The 22,943-nt window shown below is 34.9% G+C and overlaps 1 protein-coding gene and 1 non-coding gene across 3 annotated transcripts in view; one reads left to right on the top strand and one right to left on the bottom strand.

Annotated features, from left to right (window-relative positions):
- LOC138696140 (restin homolog) overlaps window positions 1–22,943 on the top strand; it is a 921,493-nt gene that overhangs the window by 88,754 nt on the left and 809,796 nt on the right. The window lies entirely within an intron of this gene.
- Window positions 17,537–17,608, bottom strand: TRNAN-GUU (transfer RNA asparagine (anticodon GUU)). Its single transcript has one exon. It is a non-coding gene; the product is annotated as a tRNA-Asn (tRNA).

Raw genomic sequence — 22,943 nt, 5'->3', positions numbered from 1 at the left:
CCTATTCTTTTTCCTTCCTCTCTTCATTTCCTTGTTCTCTTCTTTTTCCTTCTTTTTTTCTCCCTTTTCTTCTCCTTTTTCATTCTTCCCTCCTCTTTTTATTATCTCCTTTTCTTTTCCTTTCCTTTCTTTTCTTCTTTTTCCTTGTCCTGTTCTTTTTTATTATCTCTTTTTTCTTCTCTGCTCCTCTTTTCTTTTCTTCTTTCTCTTTCTCTTCTTTTCCTTTTTTCATTCTCCATTTTTCTTTTTTCTCCTCTTATTTCTTCTTCTTCTGTTTTCTTCTTTCCTTTTTTCTTCTCTCATCTTCTTTTTCTTCTCTCTTCTTTTTTCTCCCCCTCCTTTTGCTTCCCCTGCTGCTTTAGTATTTATATGTTATATGATAAACATATTTGTTAGGGATTTTTTTTTTGCATTTTTGTCTCATTCAACTCATAAGAGCATTTTTTTGTTTTATTCGGTCATTTTTGGGGTATTTTAATTTAATTTTGGCCATAAATCCCCATTATTAATGTAAAATATTATTTATTTCCTTTGATATTTTCTCTACATATTTTTTTCAATTAATACCCATTATTTTGTATATTATTTTAATTGTTTTTCTACGCAAATATTGTCATTTTAACGTAATACACCCCCACGTAATGGATCAGTCCAACCACCCCTTCAATATAGACTCTTCTATACCTGCTAGTTCCGGATAATTGTGGCCTTGTGATGGACTACATGGAACTACATCAGGTAAAATAATTAATGTGTACTACTTAGAAAAAATATGTAAAATTAAATGAAAACTTAAATGTTGGTACTAGAATTTAATTTAATTAAAAGTCTAAATATTAATATTCCTACTAAGCCAATTATGTAAGATCAATTTTAGGGCATTTTTGAAAGATTTTTAGTTCATAAATTTATTGTTTTTAGGACATTTTTCATGATTTATAGGTCCTAGCCCTAATAATGAACAATAAGGGTGCTATTCATAGACATTTCGCTAGTCCGCGCTACGAGCATGCTAGACTAGCCCCGGCTATTGACTGGTTACTTGTACGAGATTCATATCATATCGTATCGCATCGCATCGCATATATATATCATATCATATCGCTAACACTGGTTTATGAATACGAAAAACGTTAGTTCGCTGATCCACCGGAAGCCCGCGCTGGAATGTCTGTGAATACGGCCCTAATTGTTTCTTTTGGTACTGATGAAGAGGAAAGATGGAATGTACGAACCAATAAAATAATGATTGCCGAAAATATTCACATATAATTACCAAAAGTTGTCTTTACTTATCTGTTGTACTGGACTTCATTTCAACCTCGGCTCCGACATCAGGTCGAGTTCATTGAACAATTTCGAGCGCGTGCTTTCGGACGGCAAGACTTGTCTTATGGTTGACAGTGTAGATTGCTTTATTAATGTTGCCTACTTTTGTTTCTTCTTCATAGCACGTCGTGATGCTTGAATGAAATGTCAGCTCTGTTGTAGCCGACGTACAATTTGTTCATGCCTCGTAGATTGTTAGCACGAGCTGAGTTGCTCGTCGCTGCCGGCCGGAGCTCCAATACCCACGAGATCACCGCGGGCTGTGTCGCGTGACGAACGAGCATTTACGAGCCAGTACCTGTAAAATAAACATCTCTTGAGAGAGACCAGCGCAGTCTGCTTTACATCGAGCAGTTGACGCTGCTATTACACTATCAAAGTTCTTTGATATAAAATATATGACATTGTAATGGGGTTTCTTTTATAAAAGTTTCTTTGATAAAAGATCTTTCATACAATGTAAGTGCATCTTGTTATCTTTGATAAGATTTCTATACCTTGAAACAAATATGGCGGAATGCAAATATAACTGGACTGTTGCTATCACAAAAATTCTGATATCGGAGTGTGAAGGAAATTAAATGTTGTAAATAAATATGTGTAATACAAAAGGCCTATTATATTATAATAATATAATTATTTGTATAACTTTTCAAGTCCTCGAATTGTAGCTCTTTCAAAAAGTTCTGATGGATACCTCTCTTATCACATTTTGCAATCCACGATTTAACCCAAAGGAAATAGTATATTTTCCTTGGTGTAACCTACAGGCGTTTCTTTTTCAGTTTCTTTTTCAATAAAATGCTTTTGTAATAATTGAACTAATTGTAGCTGAACAAGCATTATACTGTTCTTCATTCATGGTGTTATAAACTTAACGCGTAAATATTAGCATCAACAAATCCTCGGAACACGTATTAACTGTTGTGGAACAAATGTTAGGTGAACGTTTGTTCCTAGTTTTAGGTTATCTTTGATAAAATATTTTATGTAGTGTAATATACACCAAATCCTATATTTTATCAAAGATCTTTGATAAAATATTTTATCATATTCTTTGCCAAAGAACTTTGATAGTGTAATAGCAGCCTGAGCGATGTAATGGTGGTACTCCATAGTCTTCTCAGACTAGCGGCAGGTTACATCAGTCATAGAACAGAGATTGCGAGCGAATGAACTTCAACAACTTAACCTGTGGAGTAGATAATATCGTTGATATTTTTTAATAGCCTGATTCACAATAAACCGGGAATGAAAACGACAACGAGAACGAGAACAGAAATATTGTTAAAATAAATGTATTCAAATATGAGCATTCACAATTAATTATTGTGAATGCTTACATTTAAATACATTGATTTTAACATTATTTCCGTTCTCGTTCTTGTTGTCTTTCCGTTCCCGGCTTATTGTGAATCAGCCTTAATTGCGAATAATTAAAACGCTGCTCCATCCCAGCTCACTCTCTCTCTTTCTCTCTCTCCTCTTCCTTCACGTTTACTTCATTTTCTCTTCTTGCCTCCATCTCCACCAGTTGGTCATATTCCTTTTATTCTCCATTCCTCTTTTTTATTCTTTATTCACCTTTGTTTCGTCTTGCATTCATCTTACTTCCTTATGTCTTCCTTATTTTCTTACAATTTGCATTCATCTCTTCGGTTTCCAATTTTCCTATTTTCTGCCTTCCTCTTAGTCTCCGCATATGATTCACATATCTTAATGTCGTCTATCATCTGATATCTTCTTCTGTCCCGAACTCTTCTCCCGTTCACCATTCCTTCCAGTCCATCCTTCAGTAGGTAGTTTCTTCTCACCCAGTGACCCAACCAATTCCTTTTTCTCTTTCTGATCAGTTTCAGCATCATTCTTTCTTCACCCACTCTTTGCAACACAACTTCATTTCTTATTCTGTCTGTCCACTTCACATTCTTCATTCTTCTCCATATCCACATTGTCAGAGGGTTATGGATCTGTTTTTCTTGGAAATTGGTTACCAACTCGGCATTTGTCTGTATAACCGGAAATATGTAGTATGATAGATTGAGTTTTTTTTTCGTGATTCCTTCATTCAGGTTGGCTGACACCGGGGTTTGAACCCGGGACTTCCCGAATACGAGTCTCAAACGCAAGTGTCTGAGGATTTTTTGTTACATTGTGACCGTGACACGAGGTCAGCTTCTGAAATACACTGCTCCGCCATTTAGTAGAATGCGTTTGAGTCTAATGAAAGCAGCAAAACAATACAACGTGGTCTGTTGTGACGAGAATCCAAGCCCCCGCATACCGGTAAAGCATCGTGTCACAAACACGTTTACGTTTGAGTATTTGTCACAAAGTAAATACATTATTATTCAACGCCTTGAAAACCGAACAAATATTAAGGATATTGCTGGAGAGTTTAAGGTAATAGCACAATATACTATATATAGTCAAGAAGTTCAATACGTAGTAAATATGCATCCATAGATAGTTGCTAACCACTAGGATCGCTAATATCGCCTCATTACAGACAATGCGAAAGAGTACCGGCACAGTCTATTGTTCCTAGCACCCTCACAATTCAAGCTTCGTGACTGTATATACTAGACTGTGGTAATAGTTCTTTCTTTCTCTTTTTATCTTTCGTTCTTTCTTAGTTTCCTTATTTATTTAGTTTTTATTTATATTTATTTATTTATTATTGTATTTTATAGATGTATTCTAGGAAATAAAATTAACTTGTATTAATGTTGTGCCAGATTCATTTTTGATAATGATAACTACCCATTCCCATATGATCGATATTTTCTTGTCTATAATATTCCTCGACTTTCATGCTCTACCAAAACATGATGCTTGCCGATTACAGGGGACTTAGTCTAAAGTAGGTAGACAATGGCTTTCTTCTGTATCGACGGAGCAGTGTAACGCATTGTAAGCGTGATTTGGATCAGTCTATGGAAGATAGGTAGAATTTACGTTCCGATTGGAATCTAAATGTAAAAACCACCATTGCTCTATTTACAGTCATGTTAGAAATTATTTAATATTAGGTATAATTTGATATTTCAGTACAGAATCCGTAGATTCAAGAGATCTTGAACGAAAACTATTGAGAAGAATTTTAGTTTGTTTACAAGTATCCTTATGTGCCTTTATATAAGCGCACACACTGTAGCCTAATACATTATATTTAAGGTGTTAAATTAGATTTTTTTTATTTTAAAATTTTCATGATCTCTGAATTGGAAACGAACACATTTGCTTCTCGAGATGTAAAGGTTACTCATGACTACGTGGTCTCGAAACCACAAACCTAATCAGGAATTCAACACAAACCGTAACAGCGCCTGTACTATTTCATATCTTTGAATAGAGGCGGTGTCGAATAATGATGTACTTCGAGCTTTAAAAGGAATATAACAGTGAGGTCGAATCAATGCAGCATGCTGAACTTCATTTAATGGTGCAATGAAGACATTGCTCAAGCTGCTCGTGCATCCGCCGAGGCGATTCTTTTATGCATCGACTTGCGCAAGAGCGCTCTGTGGTATTTTACAGTACGTCAATGATGAAAGCCACTAACTCACCGGCCGGTCTTTCTACATGATTGGTATTCTGGAGCGCAGGGCTTTGTCTCCCGAGGCGGATATTTTTCTTTCCTTTCCTTATCCTTTCTCTTCCATTGTTTTAATATTTTTTGTATTAATTTTCATTCGTTCTTTAATCTTTCGAAAATTCTCATCTTTTATCCTCTTTTTTTTTATAATTTCTTGTCTTCTTTTCCTTCCTTATGCTCTTTCTTCCCTCTATTATCTTGTCTCTCCTTTCCGTTTGGATTTTCCATCATAGACAGGAGGACCAGATTTTGGGGAAAAAAAAATTCTCGGATACGAGATATAAAACACAAATTTTACAAATAGAAATTCAGGCAATTAGAACTGCAAATTTATGTTGTTGTGATAGAAGAAATAATGATAAAAGTATTAAATCTGCTCTATTCTAATTCTAATGAAACAACAGTAATACAACAAGTTATCCGGTTGACGTTTTTTTCCTCACCCCATTAAGAGCAAATGCGGGGTAACTTTCGGCTCTGGATTCATTTCGCTGGTATTATCAACTTCGACTCACTCAGACGCTAGGTAAAAATGAGAGTTGATAAAGCGTCGAAAAATAACCCTTTAATAATGTATGTTGCGTGTACTTATCAGAACTCTAGATTTGTGACATTTCCTGTTGAGTTTGTAACAAAGTGTAGAAGTCGACACGAGAGATTAAAATGAGTTTTAACAGTTAATGTTGTAATTAAATTTAGGGAAGCACGTTTTTTTTATCAGTCTAATAAATGTTCATAAGTTTGAAAATACTTTCTAGACTTGCCTTGCTCCCTGGAAGACACAATAAATAGGCTACTCAGCAACTAAAATGTCCAAAGTAATAATGTTTTCTTTACACTTTCATGCAATACAATTTCAGCTGTCAGTCGCATTTCTTTTTTCACATTCCTTTGACTCGGATTAATATTTGCAGTTTCTTATAGGCCTATTTGAGTGAACACATCAAGCAACAAATTTTCGCTGACATTTTCTGACAGTGCTTTATACTTTGTCGAGAAAATGTTTATACTCTTTTCTACTTCATCCCGCACTAATTTCTTCTTGAGAGTGGTCTAATCAAATAATTTGAGTTTTTCATCATATGGAGTCAATTTCTTGATGTACTCCACACAATTAATGAAAAAGCATTGGTATAAGTTACAAATTGAGATGAAGTGCTTGTAATACACTGCTGGTCTTTGTCTAATTTATTAGGTAAATTTTTCAAAGCAGGGGTGTCGACCATGCTCTAACACATAGATGTCCATTTATTGTAACTCGTACGAGGTAATCCCTGGCGTAAGCAACCCGCAGCGCATATTCTTTAAGGTCGTTTTTCCTATTTTACATGGAAAGTTATTGACCTTAGCAGAGCACGCTTGAAGTGCAATATCTCCCGGTTCTATAGGCGTTTGGACACCCATGCTCTAACAGTTGTTATGAATTGTGGATCCTATACGGAGCTGCTAACATATTTTCAGTGAATCGTATTACATTTCGAGAGAAAAATAAAATCGCTTTCACAAAATTTTCACCAATGCAAGGAAACACTGTTTCAGGAAACCTGGACATTTTCCAGCTCCAAGAAAACTTTTAATAACACCGGGACGAAGTACTAAATACCGAGACTGTCCCGGTGAAACTGGTCATAGAAGGTATAAAAGCCTGCACCGTGCTCGTATTTTGTGTAAATCACTTTCATTGCCCATTGTACGAAGAATACAGAAAATAAGTCAAGTGGTGTGTTACAAAATTTTATTTTTAAATATTCACGAATATGTTCTCAACATCCATGATACTTCAGTTTCCTGATTGTTATTTCCCTCTATCTCGTATCTGTCTAAGTATCCCTCCATCTCTCTCATTCGTCTATCACTTTTTCTCTCTATTCGATTTCCAAGTACAGAATATTTACTAATATTTACTGGTACTTTAATTATGAAGGATATAGAAAGTATAGCGATTATGTAAAGGATTGATTTATAGACTTGTAGGATATAACACGTTTACAAGCATCCATGACATCAAAAAATGAATTATGGCATGCTGTTTGTTTATCGCAGCGGTGACCAAAACTCGGACACACGTGAGACAGTCTATGAAGTAAAGAGACGGGGGAGAGGTACTTGGCATGAAAACTACAACCAGTGGTTGTTCGTGCACTAACATTGATTTCGTCAACCCACTAATAGAAGCTTTGCTGTAATACCACTACTGTCATCAAGAGCCAATAAAATTATATATAAATAAATTTTCTTGCTTTTTTTTTTTTTTTTTTTGTTTTCTTAATTCTCTTCTGGATATTTAGTCGAGAAAGCACAGTTTTTCAAAATTAATTAACAACTTTCGTTGGACAAATTATTTCAGCCACCTTGATCATTACGCTTTTAAAAAACTCTCCTCCGTTGGAAGGCTTAAGAGAACGAGCTATTTCGTTCGCCACTCGATAGCTGGCTTCCTTACATTTTATTTGTAATCTTTCTCTTCGTGACGATGATTTATGGCTGATTTCAGTTCTCATTACTACACTAGCACGTAATATTCAATCAGTTTCTCTATATTATTATTACTACTGCTGCTATCAATATTATTATTATTATTATTATTATTATTATTATTATTATTATTATTATTATTATTATTATTATTAAATCAATAACTAGTAAATAACTGATAAATCATCAAAAGATTAAAAAAAAATTAAAATGGAGATATAGCGTAGTCTAGTAATTATTTTATTCTTCAAGGGAAGATGTAGGCCTACATATTCAGGCGCGTATATAAGAATTATGGTAACACTTGCTGATAAATAATAATAATAATAATAATAATAATAATACTACCTGTTATGTCTGTGTATTCAGCTTAATGCTCTGTAATGTCGCTTCTATATACCACATAATTTAACCGTTGAGCAAAGCAACATATTACATTTTCTCCGACAGTACAGCGAATAAATTCCTCTTCCCATTCTGTACGAAACCTTCTGTTCCTGCTCGTAGAGACAGAGTGTTTGTAGAGCGACATGGTACCGACACTGTTAACCTTAAGTACGTGAGCGAAACAGAGAGCAATGTACAGGAAAGTCCCCTTACCAGTATGAATGTCTTTGATTACACGATGTAATCACGATATCCAGTTTGGTCACCGCTGTTGTAGAGACAGAGTTTGTAGAGCGACATGATACCGCCACTGCTTGCCTTCAGTACGTGAATGACACACACAGCAATGTACAGGAAACTCCTCGTACCCGTTTGAGTGTCTGTGATTACACGATGTAATCACGACATCCGCTTTGGTCACCGCTGTCATAAATTCTCTTAAACTAGTGATAGATTCTGTTCACACTCGAGGTGTAACATTAGATTCATTTTATTTAATTGACATACTTTGTTCATACTCCAAACTTAAACATCAATAATTATTTCATACGTTAAGTATAGACTTTAAAGATGATTTTCTCCTTGAAACATAATAATAATTTACTAGAAAATGTAAAATTTCAGAAAATTAACTAAAATGGCGATTTACGCTACATCATATCCAGTGATTTTGATCTATTTTTCTTCATAGACTTGTAAGTGGAATGTAAGAATATAGACACCTAGTCTCCAAATATTTTATTCAGTCTTATTTGTTTGGTGTTCATTTGTGTTTACATAATTAATATTCTTTTAAAGAAGTTCGACTACACTCCTTTTTCTTGGCGTGTGTTATGTTACCCTCGTGGTTAGTAACACCGTGACAGAACACACATGGAACACAATTGGAAGACGCCCAGTTAACACCACGACTACCGGTACTGTTGAGCACTAAATTATACAGTAGTTCCAAAGAAAGCGTATTGAACCCGAGCGCATGAGTCATTTCCTTCATGGTGCCAACGCCACTCATTTCTCATACATGCTCGGTCTAGTTTTTGGAATCGGTCATTTCTTCTGGATATTATGTTTTATTTGTATCAAACTTTATTACAGCCACAAGGAATATTTTATTTGTTGCTCTATGGCTACAAAGTAAGTCTCTGTGTGTCACGCAATGCATCAATTTTGTAAAAGTTTCAGCACTGATAACTGCACAATAGGGTGGAGTGAAGATATGAAGTTTATGGAATCAAAATGTAATACCAGCGAAAAGTTGTGGGGTGATATCATAGAGAACAATGCAGAATATATTTTCTCTAGATTAATATTTAGAGCTGCCCCAAGAGCATCATATTTTGAAATTTTCACAAAATTTTGAGGTTCAGATTTTTTAACGGAGAACATTCTCCAGTGATTTAGTCTGAACAGAATACCAGGCACATGTCAAAAATACATGTTAAAAGACTGCATATTTTTGGTCCTCTGTTGTTTTAACTTGAAGTGTCACAAAAACCTCAATTTATAAGAAAATTGGGAACAATCATAAAACTCTTAGGTATGATATAATTAATATAACAGAATTAATGGAAATTCATTCTTCTTATGTTGCAGGGTATTTAAATCAGAATATCTCTAATTTATACAAGGAATCTGACCTTCTACCCTATATTCGCAATGCCAGAGGGGCTGAACCCATCACAATTACCTATACATTCATGACGAAATGAAATATTATCTATGGGTCAAAAAAGAATTAAAATCTGACTTCTAATCAAAAGAATCTACTGTTAAAAGAGATTTAGAAAGAGTTGCTATCAAAACTAAGGAAATCCAGGTAAAGACACACATTCCGAAAGTCAGTCATACAAGAATATTAAACTGATTCATGCTTACCATGATCAATACACAAACTTAATGAAGCCTTGTAAGAAACAACATAGTGGCGACAACTAAAATGACAACATTGCAAAATCAAAGAAGAAGCAAACTAATTATTTGATACATGCAATTGAAAATGCAAAAACAAATTAATACTGTAGGCCTAATTGTGATAAAGACTGCCGTGTTCCAAAACAAGAAAGAATGTTTTACTAGAGCAAAGAACAAAAAGAAGGATGATAATTGGACCTGTTGATTTAGTTACCACTCAGAAAGAAATAAAAAAAAAAAAAAACAAGAATAAATTCTAACTAAAAAAATAAATGGGCTGAAATGGAATTTTTGTGATATTTTATGTAAAATACTATGTATTTTTTCCCGTTGGATCCTCTCAAAAATACTGTATACTGCAACCCCAATTTAGTCTTCCAAATAAAGTTTAAATGTGTGATTTTACAGCAATTCATTAGCTATGTAATGGAAAACAAAATAGTAGAACAAATATCCAAAGATGCAAAAAAATTATAATTTTAAGAAACTTCAAAGCCCTTGTGAACCTCAAAAATTAAATATAGAAACTCCATATTTTTCTCATTCCTAAGTAAAGTGAAAATACAGATTTTTGCAACTATTACATTTAGAAAACGGATAAAAAACAATTTCATGTATAGATTCACTTCATCTACTGCTCAATTCGAAGTCGGTGACTTTATTCTTCTTTGTTCAATATTGTTCTTTTTCTCCTTCTCCTTTCACTCCCCCCTCCTTCTTGTCCTTTTCCCTTCTCGTTGTCATACTTCAGTTTTATCTGCTTCACACTGGACAGATACATTGTGGAGCTTCGTGGTGTGTGGACTCGGGACAATGGCAAGTCTCCCAGGTGGGGGTAGTCGTCAAGCATTCATGTCGTAGACGAGATTCCAACCCACGACCATGGCTTCTAAGCAGCACTAAATCTTAGACTTAACTGCGTCCAACCGTCTGCTTGCTTGAGATGAAATCGTGACTAAGGAAACCCTTTCGCCAGTGTATCATTTGGTCGCATCCTCTAGCGTTGACTCTCGCAGAATTGCTGTCGGGAGAACTTTAATTAAATTGATAAGAAAAGAAAAGATTTTGATTACTCGTCAGAAGAGAGACTAAAATTTACTATAAATCTCCTCCCACTGTTGTCGGCCAGAAAATAGACCTTCGTGTCTGAGAATAGTGGTGCAATTGAGGACAGAGTTGGTGTGCACTCGAAACTTATGTTACCTACTTTAGTTTCTAAAATTACACTATATTGTTAAAATGATATTCTTGGATACGTTTTAGTCGTTTTCTAATAATAATAATAATAATAATAATAATAATAATAATAATAATAATAATAATAATGCTGATGATAGTAATATTATTATAATAATAATATTAGTAATAATAATACTAGTAATGATAATAGTAATTGTTTTATTATTGTTATTATTGTTATTATTATTAGTATTGTTATTATACTTCGTCAGGACGAAATTCAAATACAAACTGCTGAACCAATTATACCAGAACCCACACTTTCTGAAGTCGAAATTGCGATAGAAAATCTGAAACAGTACAAATCTCCAGGAATCGATCAAATTCCAGCAGAATTAATACAAGGGGGTGGAAGCGCATTATCTAGCGAAATTTATTAACTTGTACTTGCTAATTGGGAGAATGAAATTGTACCAGAACAATGGAAGGAGTCCATAATAGCACCTGTTTTTAAGAAGGAGGAAAAGACTAACTGTGGTAACTTTCGAGGAATATCACTTTTGTTGACGTCCTACAAAATTTTGTCCAGCATTCTTTTGAGAAGATTAACACCATACGTAGATGCAATTATTGGGGATCATCAGTGTGGTTTTCGGCGTAATAGATCGACTATTGATCAGATTTTTTTGTATTCGACAGATATTGGAAAAAAAAATGGGAGTAAGCTTATAAGAGTACAGTACATCAGTTATTCATAGATTTCAAAAAGGCATATGACTCGGTTAAGAGAGACGTTTTATACAATAATCTTATTGAATTTGGTATTCCCAAGAAACTAGTTCGATTAATTAAAATGTGTCTCAGTGAAACCTACAGCAGAGTCCGTATAGGCCAATTTCTATCTGATGCTTTTCCAATTCACTGTAGGCTAAAGCAAGGAGATGCACTATCACCTATACTTTTTAACTTCGCTCTAGAATATGCCATTAGGAAAGTTCAGGATAACAGAAAAAGGTTTGGAATTGAACGAGTTACATCAGCTTCTCTGCGGATGACGTGAATATATTAGGAGAAAATTCACAAACGATTAGGGAAAACACGGAAATTTTACTTGAAGCAAGTAAAGCGAAAGGTTTGGAAGTAAATCCCGAAAAGACAAATTATATGATTATATCTCGCGACCAGAATATTGTACGAAATGGGAACATAAAAATCGGAGATTTATCTTTTGAAGAGGTTGAAAAATTAAAATATCTTGGTGCAACAGTAACAAATATAAATTAAACTCGAGAAGAAATTAAACGCAGAATAAATATGGGAAATGCCTGTTATTATTCGGTTGAGAAACTTTTATCATCTAGTCTTCTGTCGAAAAATCTGAGAGTTAGAATTTATAAAACAGTTATATTGCCGGTTCTGTATGGTTGTGAAACTTGGACTCTGACTTTGAGAGAGGAACAGAGATTAAGGACGTTTGAGAATACAGTTCTTAGGAAAATATTTGGGGCTAAGAGTGATGAAGTTACAGGAGAATGGAGAAAATTACACAACGCAGAACTACACGCATTTTATTCTTCAGCTGACATAATTAGAAACATTAAATCCAGTCGTTTGAGATAGGCAGGGCCTGTAGCACATATGGACGAATCCAGAAATGCATATAAAGTGTTAGTTGGGAGGCCGGAGGGAAAAAACAAATTACCTTTTGGGAGGCCGAGACGTAGATGGGAGGATAATATTAAAATGGATTTTAGGGAGTTAGGATATGATGGTAGGGAGTGGATTAATCTTGCTCAGGATAGGGACCGATGACTGGCTTATGTGAGGGCGGCAATGAATATCCGGGTTCCTTAAAAGCCTTTTTTAAGTAACTATCCACGCTATCGAATAGCCAAAGGGATAAATGATTACTTATTAGATTTTCTATCGATGTGGACAGAAATCACAATCATATTCGCAATAGTTACAACAGAATGAGACTGTGTTAAACATTTGGGGGGAAGAAACAATTTTTTTTTCTGAGAAAAGTATGAACTTTTCACCACTAAGGTAGCACACGTTTCCGTCACATACAACATGATCTGTTTGCTCTCAAGACCTGCAGGTTATTCCACTTCCACTATGTAGGCCTATATTGTTGCTTGTACACTGTGCGGTATCTGTCTCACGCCAGAGGCACAATTCAGTTTGAGTTTTGCAGCACTTCTTATACCAATTAAAGTAATTGAAATCTAACTGCAACGTGGGCTGCAGATAGCTCTGAGGCGTAGAAGTAGCGTATTCCGGTTCGTGTCTCAGTAATAGTGTAACGTAATTGCAGAAAACTAATTCTCTCGGGCGACATCCATGCTCTCTAATACCCGGAGATGGAGGATATTTTCCTCTTGATGCACGCTGCCTCATCTAAAAGAGCGTGGTATTAGTTGTGGTGTATGCTTAAATTAATGAGAAACTGAAATATGTTTCTAGCCGACAACTCGGAACTAGCTACTTCAGATTGAAGTTTTACATTCGCTAACATCGCAGCACGAGGACTGTCCAGTATTGCACCTGCCTGTTTGCACATAGATATTCTTTTTGGGTTTAAATCACAGTAAATGCAATACAGTCTTTGCAGGCAAAGGATGGTGTAGAGGTTTCCTCGAGATACTCTAATTTTCTCTTAACATAATTGAAGGGTTCAGAACTATAGTGGACCAAGCGCCATTTACTAAAACCCTAGAAAACAAGGGTTAAAATGAAGATATTACCATAATTCAATGGAAACATATAGCAAGTAATATAAAATATACACATTAAAACTAAATGATATGTCAATCTTCATTAAACTATGGCATTCACTTAACTTTAACCCTTGCTTTCTCCGTTTTTAATAAATGGTGCTTGGCCCACTATGGCTCTGAACCCTTCAATTCCACTGGTTAGCCAGTGCTGAAACGTATCTTTTGGTACATAGGAATTTCACATCTTGACTTGAAACTGATCCTGTAATAATATATTGACCTTTTTTACCTGAAACGTATATGCTCGAGCTACAAGAGATAAACTACAACGTTTCGACGTGGAAGGTTTACTCTGAAGTTACTCGTGATACTGTGGAAACAGAAGTGTAAGGTGAACTTAGTGCCTGATGGTTTTCCAATCATAGAGATTTATTTAGATTTCTCGGTTTTAGAAATCGGTTACTTATCGACGCTGTATCAGCTACTAAGTTATTTATCATCTATGGAATTGGTGATAGCGAAATGGTATTTGACCAGATGAAGCAGAGGATTCGCCATGTGATTATCCGACTTAAGCCTTATAGTTGGGAAGAACCTCGAAAAACCTGAAGTAGGTGATCAGTCCAAGAGGGAATGGAACCCACGCCCTAGCACAGATCCATATCAGTAGACAAACACATCTACAGTCTGAGTTCACTGAAATTAGATAGATCGGGGATAGTGACGATAAAAGAAGTTCTTGTTCAGAGAAAAACCAGCAATTTATGTGTCCAGTATGGGTCATTCGTTATCGTGTGAAACATACCTGCGCGTGAGGGGAAGTAAAAAGTGGACTGAGATGCTCGCTATGCTTCCAGTTGCATCTAGCTAGCTCACTTACTCCCACCAAAAAGTTCTTGCTATAAGCTGCATTTGGTTTCACAAGATAACGAATTACCTATACTTGTGTTAAATAAGTTTCGGTTATTTTTTAATAAACCAGCCAGATGTTATTTCTTTTCTTATTTACGAACATCAGCAAACGGAAAAGAACATAGATTAATTATATAGGGTATAGCAATATTAAAATTGAACTTTGAACAATACCAAATCATTGGTATTCTCTGTGATATTTATGTAATTCTCAGACGAATGTGTTTTCTCAAGTAGGCCTAATGAATGTTTATGTTGTACCAAGTTATGAATTTCCACACAGTTCTTATTGAAAAAAAAAAACACTTCAACAATGAGCATAGCTTTCACAGTTTTTACAGATAACCTATTCTTTTTGTTTTCCCATAAGATGTTCATCCGGAAAAACAGTCTTTCAATACTAGTATAGTTATTACCACGTCCTCTTGTGGCACTGTTCTTGCAACATGACAGTATTGCTAATTGGTATGGTATTTTTATGAAAGAGAGCTGTCGCTTTCTTGGTAATCATGTGTTTTAAATTTAAGAATAATAATGTTAAATAGAAATACAAAAAATACGGGACAATTCTGGGTCCCGAAGACGTTTATCGGGAGGCCGAAGCACAACCTCATAAAATACGAGATATATACGAACCTCAATGTTAAACTTGGGAGTTCATTTTGAATCTAACCTTACCTGGGACACGCATATCAAACACACATGCAAGAAAGTATTTTCCACCCTTCTCTCGTTAAAAAGGCTGTACCACTATCCAACTAAATTAAAGCAGACGCGTGTACAGACTCTTACCATGCCCCATTTCGATTATTGTGACGCTTTATTCGGTGATCTCAGGGTGAATAATCCCATAAACTGCACCGTGTTCATAATGCATGTATTCGTTTCATTTGTAATGTCCGCTACTATGATCACATTTCGCCTTCTTTCAAAATAAAATTGAATTCGAACGCAAACTTACTTGGCACTTGGTCAGTAATTGATTTCTTGTAAATAGTTTCCTTAATCTATCACAGAATATTTCAGTATCCAGTAATTTCATCACTATACAATTTTGTTATTCTAGGTTTAATTTGTAATTCAGTAAATATGAAATATTCTTTGTTTTTCTAAGATAAATTATCTAGCTTTAATTAGTGAGGTAATCTTTTCGTACTTCGATTTTTATTGTAATTGCAATTGTAAATTTAATAATAATTGTAATTTTATTCTTCATACCAGCCGTACCCGTGCGCTCCGCTGCACCCGTTAGAAATAAATATAAAGTAATTACATAATTAAAATAGGACATTTGATCCAGGGAACATTCGTGTTTGATAGAAGGATAAATCGTTTAATATGTTACTTAATTTAAATTGTATTTAAATAATTAAAATTCGATCATTTTGGTCCAGAGACCACTCATTTGGTGCAATGACAATTCCTTTAACATGTTTCTTAATTTTTATTACATGCAACCATAGTTTAATGAACATTGACATCATTTAGATTTAATGTGTATACTTTATTTTACTTGCTATATGTTTCCATTGAATTATGGTCATAACTTAATTTTAACCCTTGTTTTCTACGTATTCAATAAATGGCGCTTGGCCCATTATGGTTCTGAACCCTTCAAATAACAAATAACTTAAATTAAATTATATTATATTATATTATATTATGTATTATATTATATTATGTATTATATTATATTATATAAAAAGTGTGTTGATAACGGATGTAACTTACATAAACATTATTTTAAGAAATACAGGAAACGAATATACAGAATAGCCTATCAAGTTTTCTGTGCATAAGAAGCTATTTTAATCTTACCTGTCCTCAATTCACTCAGAAGTTACTGTGATAACATTGTAGCATTATGTCCATCTAGAGAAACTACACTTTCAAATTGTGAAATAATAATTAATTATACAAATCGGTTAATTTAGCTTCCGATATTACTTCATACAAACACAGAAACATTCTCTGTAGGCTATGTTTCATAGCTTTCGATTGTTGTTGTCCAAGGCCCCCTATAGACGAAGTCATTTGTTTTTTATTTCATTACACCGTCTTAGATGGCGTTGTTATTGTACTTTTGAAACTCATTTATCTCATGAAATATCAGTCCTATGAAAATATTGCATGGAATAAAACTTATCGGAAATTATTTTTAAAGAAACTTTTATTATGTAATATTTTTCATGAAAATTAATAATAAGGGAGATATTTCGATTTAATTCAGGCACCCTTATAACCCCCTTTTAAATAACATATTTTGAATGCCATATAGCCTAAAATCTAAGTTACAACGAACTTAATTTATGTTCTAATTTTAATCGAAATCCGTTCAGCCATTATCGCGTGAAAAGGTAACAAACATCCGGACAGACAGACATACAAACAAAAATTTCAAAAAAGCGATTTTCGGTTTCAGGGTGGTTAATTATATATGTTAGGACCAATTATTTTTGGAAAATCGAAAATTACCAGAAAAATTTCGGCTACAGAGTTATTATTAGTATAGATTATAGTTGAAATCTCCTGGTAGAAGGGCAGAGAAGGCCTGACGGCCTTATCTCTACCAGGTTAAATAAATAAATACTACTACTACTAAATTATTGTGGCGCAGGTTAAATGAGAGAAGAAAGTTACATTCCCTTTCTCTCTTATACCGAATTTTGCAAACCTCTGCTCCCTCTTACTTATTTGTCCGATTCCACAATCTTTCTCGCTATCTTAATTTAAATATTCGGTCACAATATGATAACACGCTAGAAATACCACTCCACACATAATCTCTTTATTCTTCATCTTTCACTGTTGCTACTTCTCGTCACTGGAATTCTCTGCCGCCTGAAGTCAAGGGCTGCCGAACTTTTAATTTCTTTTAAAATGTAAATTAGAATATCTTACAATGAGTTGTCAGACCTAACGCGTTGCAAATATTTAATGCAATGTATTCTACTGTATTTATTTTTTGTTTATTTTTATTGTGTAATCATGTAAATCATGAATAATTTCGAGAGAAAAATTGTTCCTGAGCCGGGTATCGAACCCGGGACCTTTGGTTTAACGTACCAACGCTCTACCACTGAGCTACCCGGGAACTCTAACCGACACCGATCCAATTTTTCCCTCTATATCCACAGACCTCAAAGTGGGCTGACAACCGTCAAGCAACCAACTTCGAGTGCACGAGTGCACACTAACAGAAAACCACAATTTAAGTCACACGGAGTTGGTTGCTTGACGGTTGTCAGCCCACTTTGAGGTCTGTGGATATAGAGGGAAAAATTGGATCGGTGTCGGTTAGAGTTCCCGGGTAGCTCAGTGGTAGAGCGTTGGTACGTTAAACCAAAGGTCCCGGGTTCGATACCCGGCTCCGGAACAATTTTTCTCTCGAAATTATTCAAATCAACTTTACAGGGAGTTATACCTGAAATCTTGATTTGCATAATACACGTCACTGTTCGTTAACAGAAAACCACAATTTAAGTCACACGGAGTTAGTGTGCACTCGAAGTTGGTTGCTTGACGGTTGTCAGCCCACTTTGAGGTCTGTGGATATAGAGGGAAAAATTGGATCGGTGTCGGTTAGAGTTCCCGGGTAGCTCAGTGGTAGAGCGTTGGTACGTTAAACCAAAGGTCCCGGGTTCGATACCCGGCTCCGAAACAATTTTTCTCTCGAAATTATTCAAATCAACTTTACAGGGAGTTATACATGAAATCTTGATTTGCATGTAAATCATGTTTATTTATCAGTTAACACCAATATGTATTCCACTGTGTTATTATTTATTATTATTATTATTATTATTATTATTATTATTATTATTATTTTTATTATTAGTCTAGTATTTTTTATTGTGTATATTTGATTCAATTATCGATTTCTGGTGTAATTATGTGAATCATATTCCTTGTAACCTAATACTAATATGTATTCCAGTGTGTTTATTTTTATTTTTACTGTGTACATTTTTTATTGAATTATCGGCTTCTGTTTTTGTGTGATTCGTATTTGATTTTAAAGACATTAATATGTATTCCACTATGTTTATTTTTATTTTATGAGGTAAATTTTTATGTAATCACCTCTTTTGATCTCATTATGTACCTAAATCGTATCATTATGTAATTATTTAAATCCAATCCAGTTGTATGTTCAACTATGTAAGCAAGTTTTAATCCTGGTTGAGTGTAAGAGAAGGCCTTACGGCCTTAACTCTGCCAGGTTAAATACAGCCATTATTATTATTATTATTATTATTATTATTATTATTATTATTATTATTATAAAATTAACGAAATCAAAATAATCATCTCATTACTATAAAAGGGTTGGTTTTAATTTCAAAATTTCAAGTGACACAATATATAAGCATTTGATAGTATCTCGCGAAGTATCTATTGTCTTTTATTTCGAATAATATCGTATCGTATCGTATCTCGTACCGGATGCCTTATTAACAACTTCAGATTATCGACTGTCTACGCTTTACACCCGAATTCAAATCTCAGAGATTTCATATGGAATTAGGCCTACTCCTGATGAGGACGGTATTGACGGTTTTTTCTCAAAGTACTCCCGTTTTCCTGTCTTTATTATCGTGTTCCAGCATAACTCACTCTTATCACCGATGATATGCCTATGGCAGTAAGAAACTATTGCACTATACTATGTTCGAGAGATCAATTTCATGGAGTTCATACGAAATAATCTACAGAGCAAGCAACCTTGGAGTTTGAGAATTTAGGTTTAATTTAAATCTGCTGTACTTAGAATTTGGGATTTAGGCTGAATTTAAATCTGCGTATAATTCAGCAATTGGAGTGAATGTAAAACAACGCATAATTCGACATTGGGCTAATTTTTTATTGTTATTAGCTATGGATGTCCTCGGTTTTTGAGCTCATCTGTTTTTCATTTATGGAAATTATTGCTGTATCATTATCGAGGTTGTTTAATGTTCTTTTTACTGGGTTTCTTGAAACACTTGTGTTCTTTTTTATAGTCAATCTATAACAATTTTAAAAGTTGTTTTATGACAGCACTCTTTTCACTTAAAATGCTTGAACTAATGACTCGGTTTTACTGTCACAACTTATCATACTACATAGGATACTCTATTTCTCGCGTGTGCTGAAGCCACACTGATTTACTGATTTTTCGTACTAATTTTCATTCTTAACGTTCTTGTTTACTTGTTTATTATGTTATTCTGTAACAATTGCTTAATCTCTCGCTCCATCACGTTTTCATGCTAACCAGTGTTAATTTTTATATAAATTTTAATATGCAGTAAAATGCACAATTTTCTATAATGTTGAAGGTTGTAGCGTTGAATGCTTATACATACCATTATTGACTTCTGAGTGCTCTCGATATGAACCGCTAATATAGAATGAGTTGTTCGTGAGGGTACCCACTACACGTGTCACACAATATTAGCACAAATATCCCGGAAACGCGAGAGATGCGTGCATTACAAGAGTATAGTTTTCACAAAGGGGTGGACAGGGATTGAAGGAGGGTTCTCAGATTGCTGGACGAATGCTTTGTTACGAAATACCTTGTGTGTGTTAACCATGTTTCATAGTAGATATTTTAGAATTTTATACATATACTACAATCTATACATTTACATGAAATATTTCATGGGTTCCTTCTATTTGGATCCAATCCGTCTCGAAAGTAGGGAGGCTTTTTCTGTGACCTACGTGTCTTTCTTTGACTAGCCCACTTAAGAGTATCGTATTTCAGCTCAAATTGAGAACACTGAGCATATTTAGTTCCTAAGACATCGTAGGCCACTTTGTGTGCGTTGTCCTCAAAGTACGAGAATGCCCATTACTTTTTAATTCCACCTCTGATCATAAAATTTCACTTGGGGAGGAGTTTTTTCCCTAACGTAAAAATGTCTTGCAGTAAGATGTACGGTAGATCCAAATCCGCGTTATAAAAATGGCAATATATCAGTAAACCGTGTAACTCTTATTAACTTCAGTGCTGTAGTACCGTCTAAAATAAAAACTCGCTGTTATCGTACCGAAAAAAATATAGGATAGACTCGAAAATATTATGTTCAACTAATCTTTAATACACTTTGGAATGGAGAATGTAAGATGTCTCAAAATGATGATTTTGATATCTCGTATAAAAGTAACGGCTGGCATCTCATATTCTTTGCTTAAACGCGTGTAAATTCGTTGTTTTATAAAAAGCCATGGTCTGGCACCTCAAGAATAGTTGTGATCTGTTAATTTCAAGCTTACAGACCGTCGTTGTATTTCTATTTCATAGGTCTGTTAATCTGATTACACGACGCCTCAAGACTGAAGCCTCCAATGATAAGTAAAGAGGCTGTAAATAAAGATCTAAATATGAAAGTTTAGCTGAAATAACGATGTCTGTTGATTTTGTTCAGAATATGGTAGTAGTCTGTGATGACCTTATTATGAGAGGTCGAACAATTCGTTGGCCTCGGTAGCGCAGTTGCTATAGCACTGGCCTTCTGTGCTCGAGGTTGCGGATTCGATCCCAGCCCAGGTCGATGGCATTTAAGTGTACTTAAATTGCGACAGGCTCATGTCAGTAGATTTACTGGCATGTAAAAGAACTCCTGCGGAACAAAATTCCGGCACATCGGCAATGTTGATATAATCTTGGCAGTTGCGAGCGTCGTTAAATAAATCATAATTTAATTTTTTTTGTAACAATTCCAGAAGCTTAAAAGCACACTGTACTGTTAAGATCTTTGAATCTATGATACATTTGCCAGAATCTTATATTGAGGAGGAATTCTCTGCTTCAGAACAGAAAGTTTTAAAAGATAGTGAGCTACACAGCAGGACAAAGATAGTTGAAATAAACCCTAGCCAATTTTACAGAAGCCTGGCAGAAAACTTAAAGCAGAGGCTTATCAATCCGTTATAAACATCCTACTTGAAAATCTAAGATTAGTAATACAAAATAGAAGACAGATGGAAAAAAGAAACTGTTGAAAGATTTGACTTGTAAATACGAGTACAAACATATGTAACCTGTAGTGATACATGCATCTCAAACTTGTATGAACATTTCAATCTTGAAGACAAGCGAAAGTACGTTAAGGTCTTGAGGGACTTCAATGTGAAAGCATCAGAGCTTTGTAGTGTGCTACATATAATATATTATATTCAAATTTCAACTTCAGAATACTAAGGCACATTAGTGTAATGGACGATATCTGGACTAAGAAAAGAAATACTCTACTAGTAAGAGAAGTTTTAGGTTTTTGTTCCCAAAAATGTGTTGGGTCATCAATTTCAGCATTTTAACCCCATGCTTTAGGTCTGCAGAGGATACCGCATATCGAAGAAATAACCTTGAAAAAGAAGTGCAGTAAGAGTCCTTATAGCACAGTCTACTATATACAGTCATGAAGCTTGAGTTTTGAGGGTGCTAGAAACAATAGACTGTGACGGTACTATTTTGCATTGCCTATAATGAGGCGATATTAGCGATCCTAGTGGTGAACAACTATCTAATGTTTGCATATTTATTACGTATTGAGCTTCGCGACTGTATATACTAGACTGTGCTTATAGTCTATTCTCACCAAGCAGATTTCAACAGTACCCTCTAAATGTTTTTTCCAACTACAACTGATTAACTTGTATAGTTTATTGTGGATATCGGACCTGTTTACTATAAAATTAGTAGTAAGAAGCAAAAATGTCAGAGTCATCCTTAAGATTTGCAGTCTTATGCCCGTTCTTAGTTAACTCTTCCTGTCCCGAGAAGTACTACGCATTGTATGGATAATGAATTTTTATGCAAGTCAGTTATTTAACAGTGACTGATGGGAAAACTCTTGGGAATTTAGCTTGCGCTTTGAGTATTTTTCTATATTGTACGAAAATATCCCTCTTGAAAATAACAGATGACGTTTAAAATATCTGTAAAGAGAATATTCCAGAAGCCTACATTACAAACATAATTTGTCAACGTCACCGCGGTGCTTCATGTACTGCACGTACATACTTGAATCGTGAAGTGGAGTCGCAGATCGATGCAGACCCAGCAGAATTAGGGCCTATTCCAAGGGGCACGAAAATGCAGTACAGCAGTCGACGGGTTGTATAGCCTGGATAATAAGGAGCTGCGAGACGACGACACGGAGAATGTGCAGACGTCATTTATGTCGATGTGATAATCAATTACAGCGGCAACCTTGACACCAGCTGTATTGGACCGCAGCCAGCCATGCGATTTAAATCACCAGTATAAGCACTGCGGTATGACCGGCTGGTATTTTCTCTCGCAAATATAATGAAAGTCCCGTCGCGGAGTACACAAGGTCCAAGGCGTTGCAGGAAACCACATCATACGATGTATGGGTATCGATTTCTACGTATATTTTGTGACTGTGATGTCCTGTTTGTTTTAGGTGCTGTCT

Source organism: Periplaneta americana, chromosome 3 (genome assembly GCF_040183065.1).
Source record: "Periplaneta americana isolate PAMFEO1 chromosome 3, P.americana_PAMFEO1_priV1, whole genome shotgun sequence".
Taxonomy (NCBI): Eukaryota; Metazoa; Arthropoda; class Insecta; order Blattodea; family Blattidae; genus Periplaneta; species Periplaneta americana.
The sequence above is the reverse complement of the archived record's forward strand: the minus strand, read 5'-3'. Positions and strand labels throughout refer to the sequence as shown.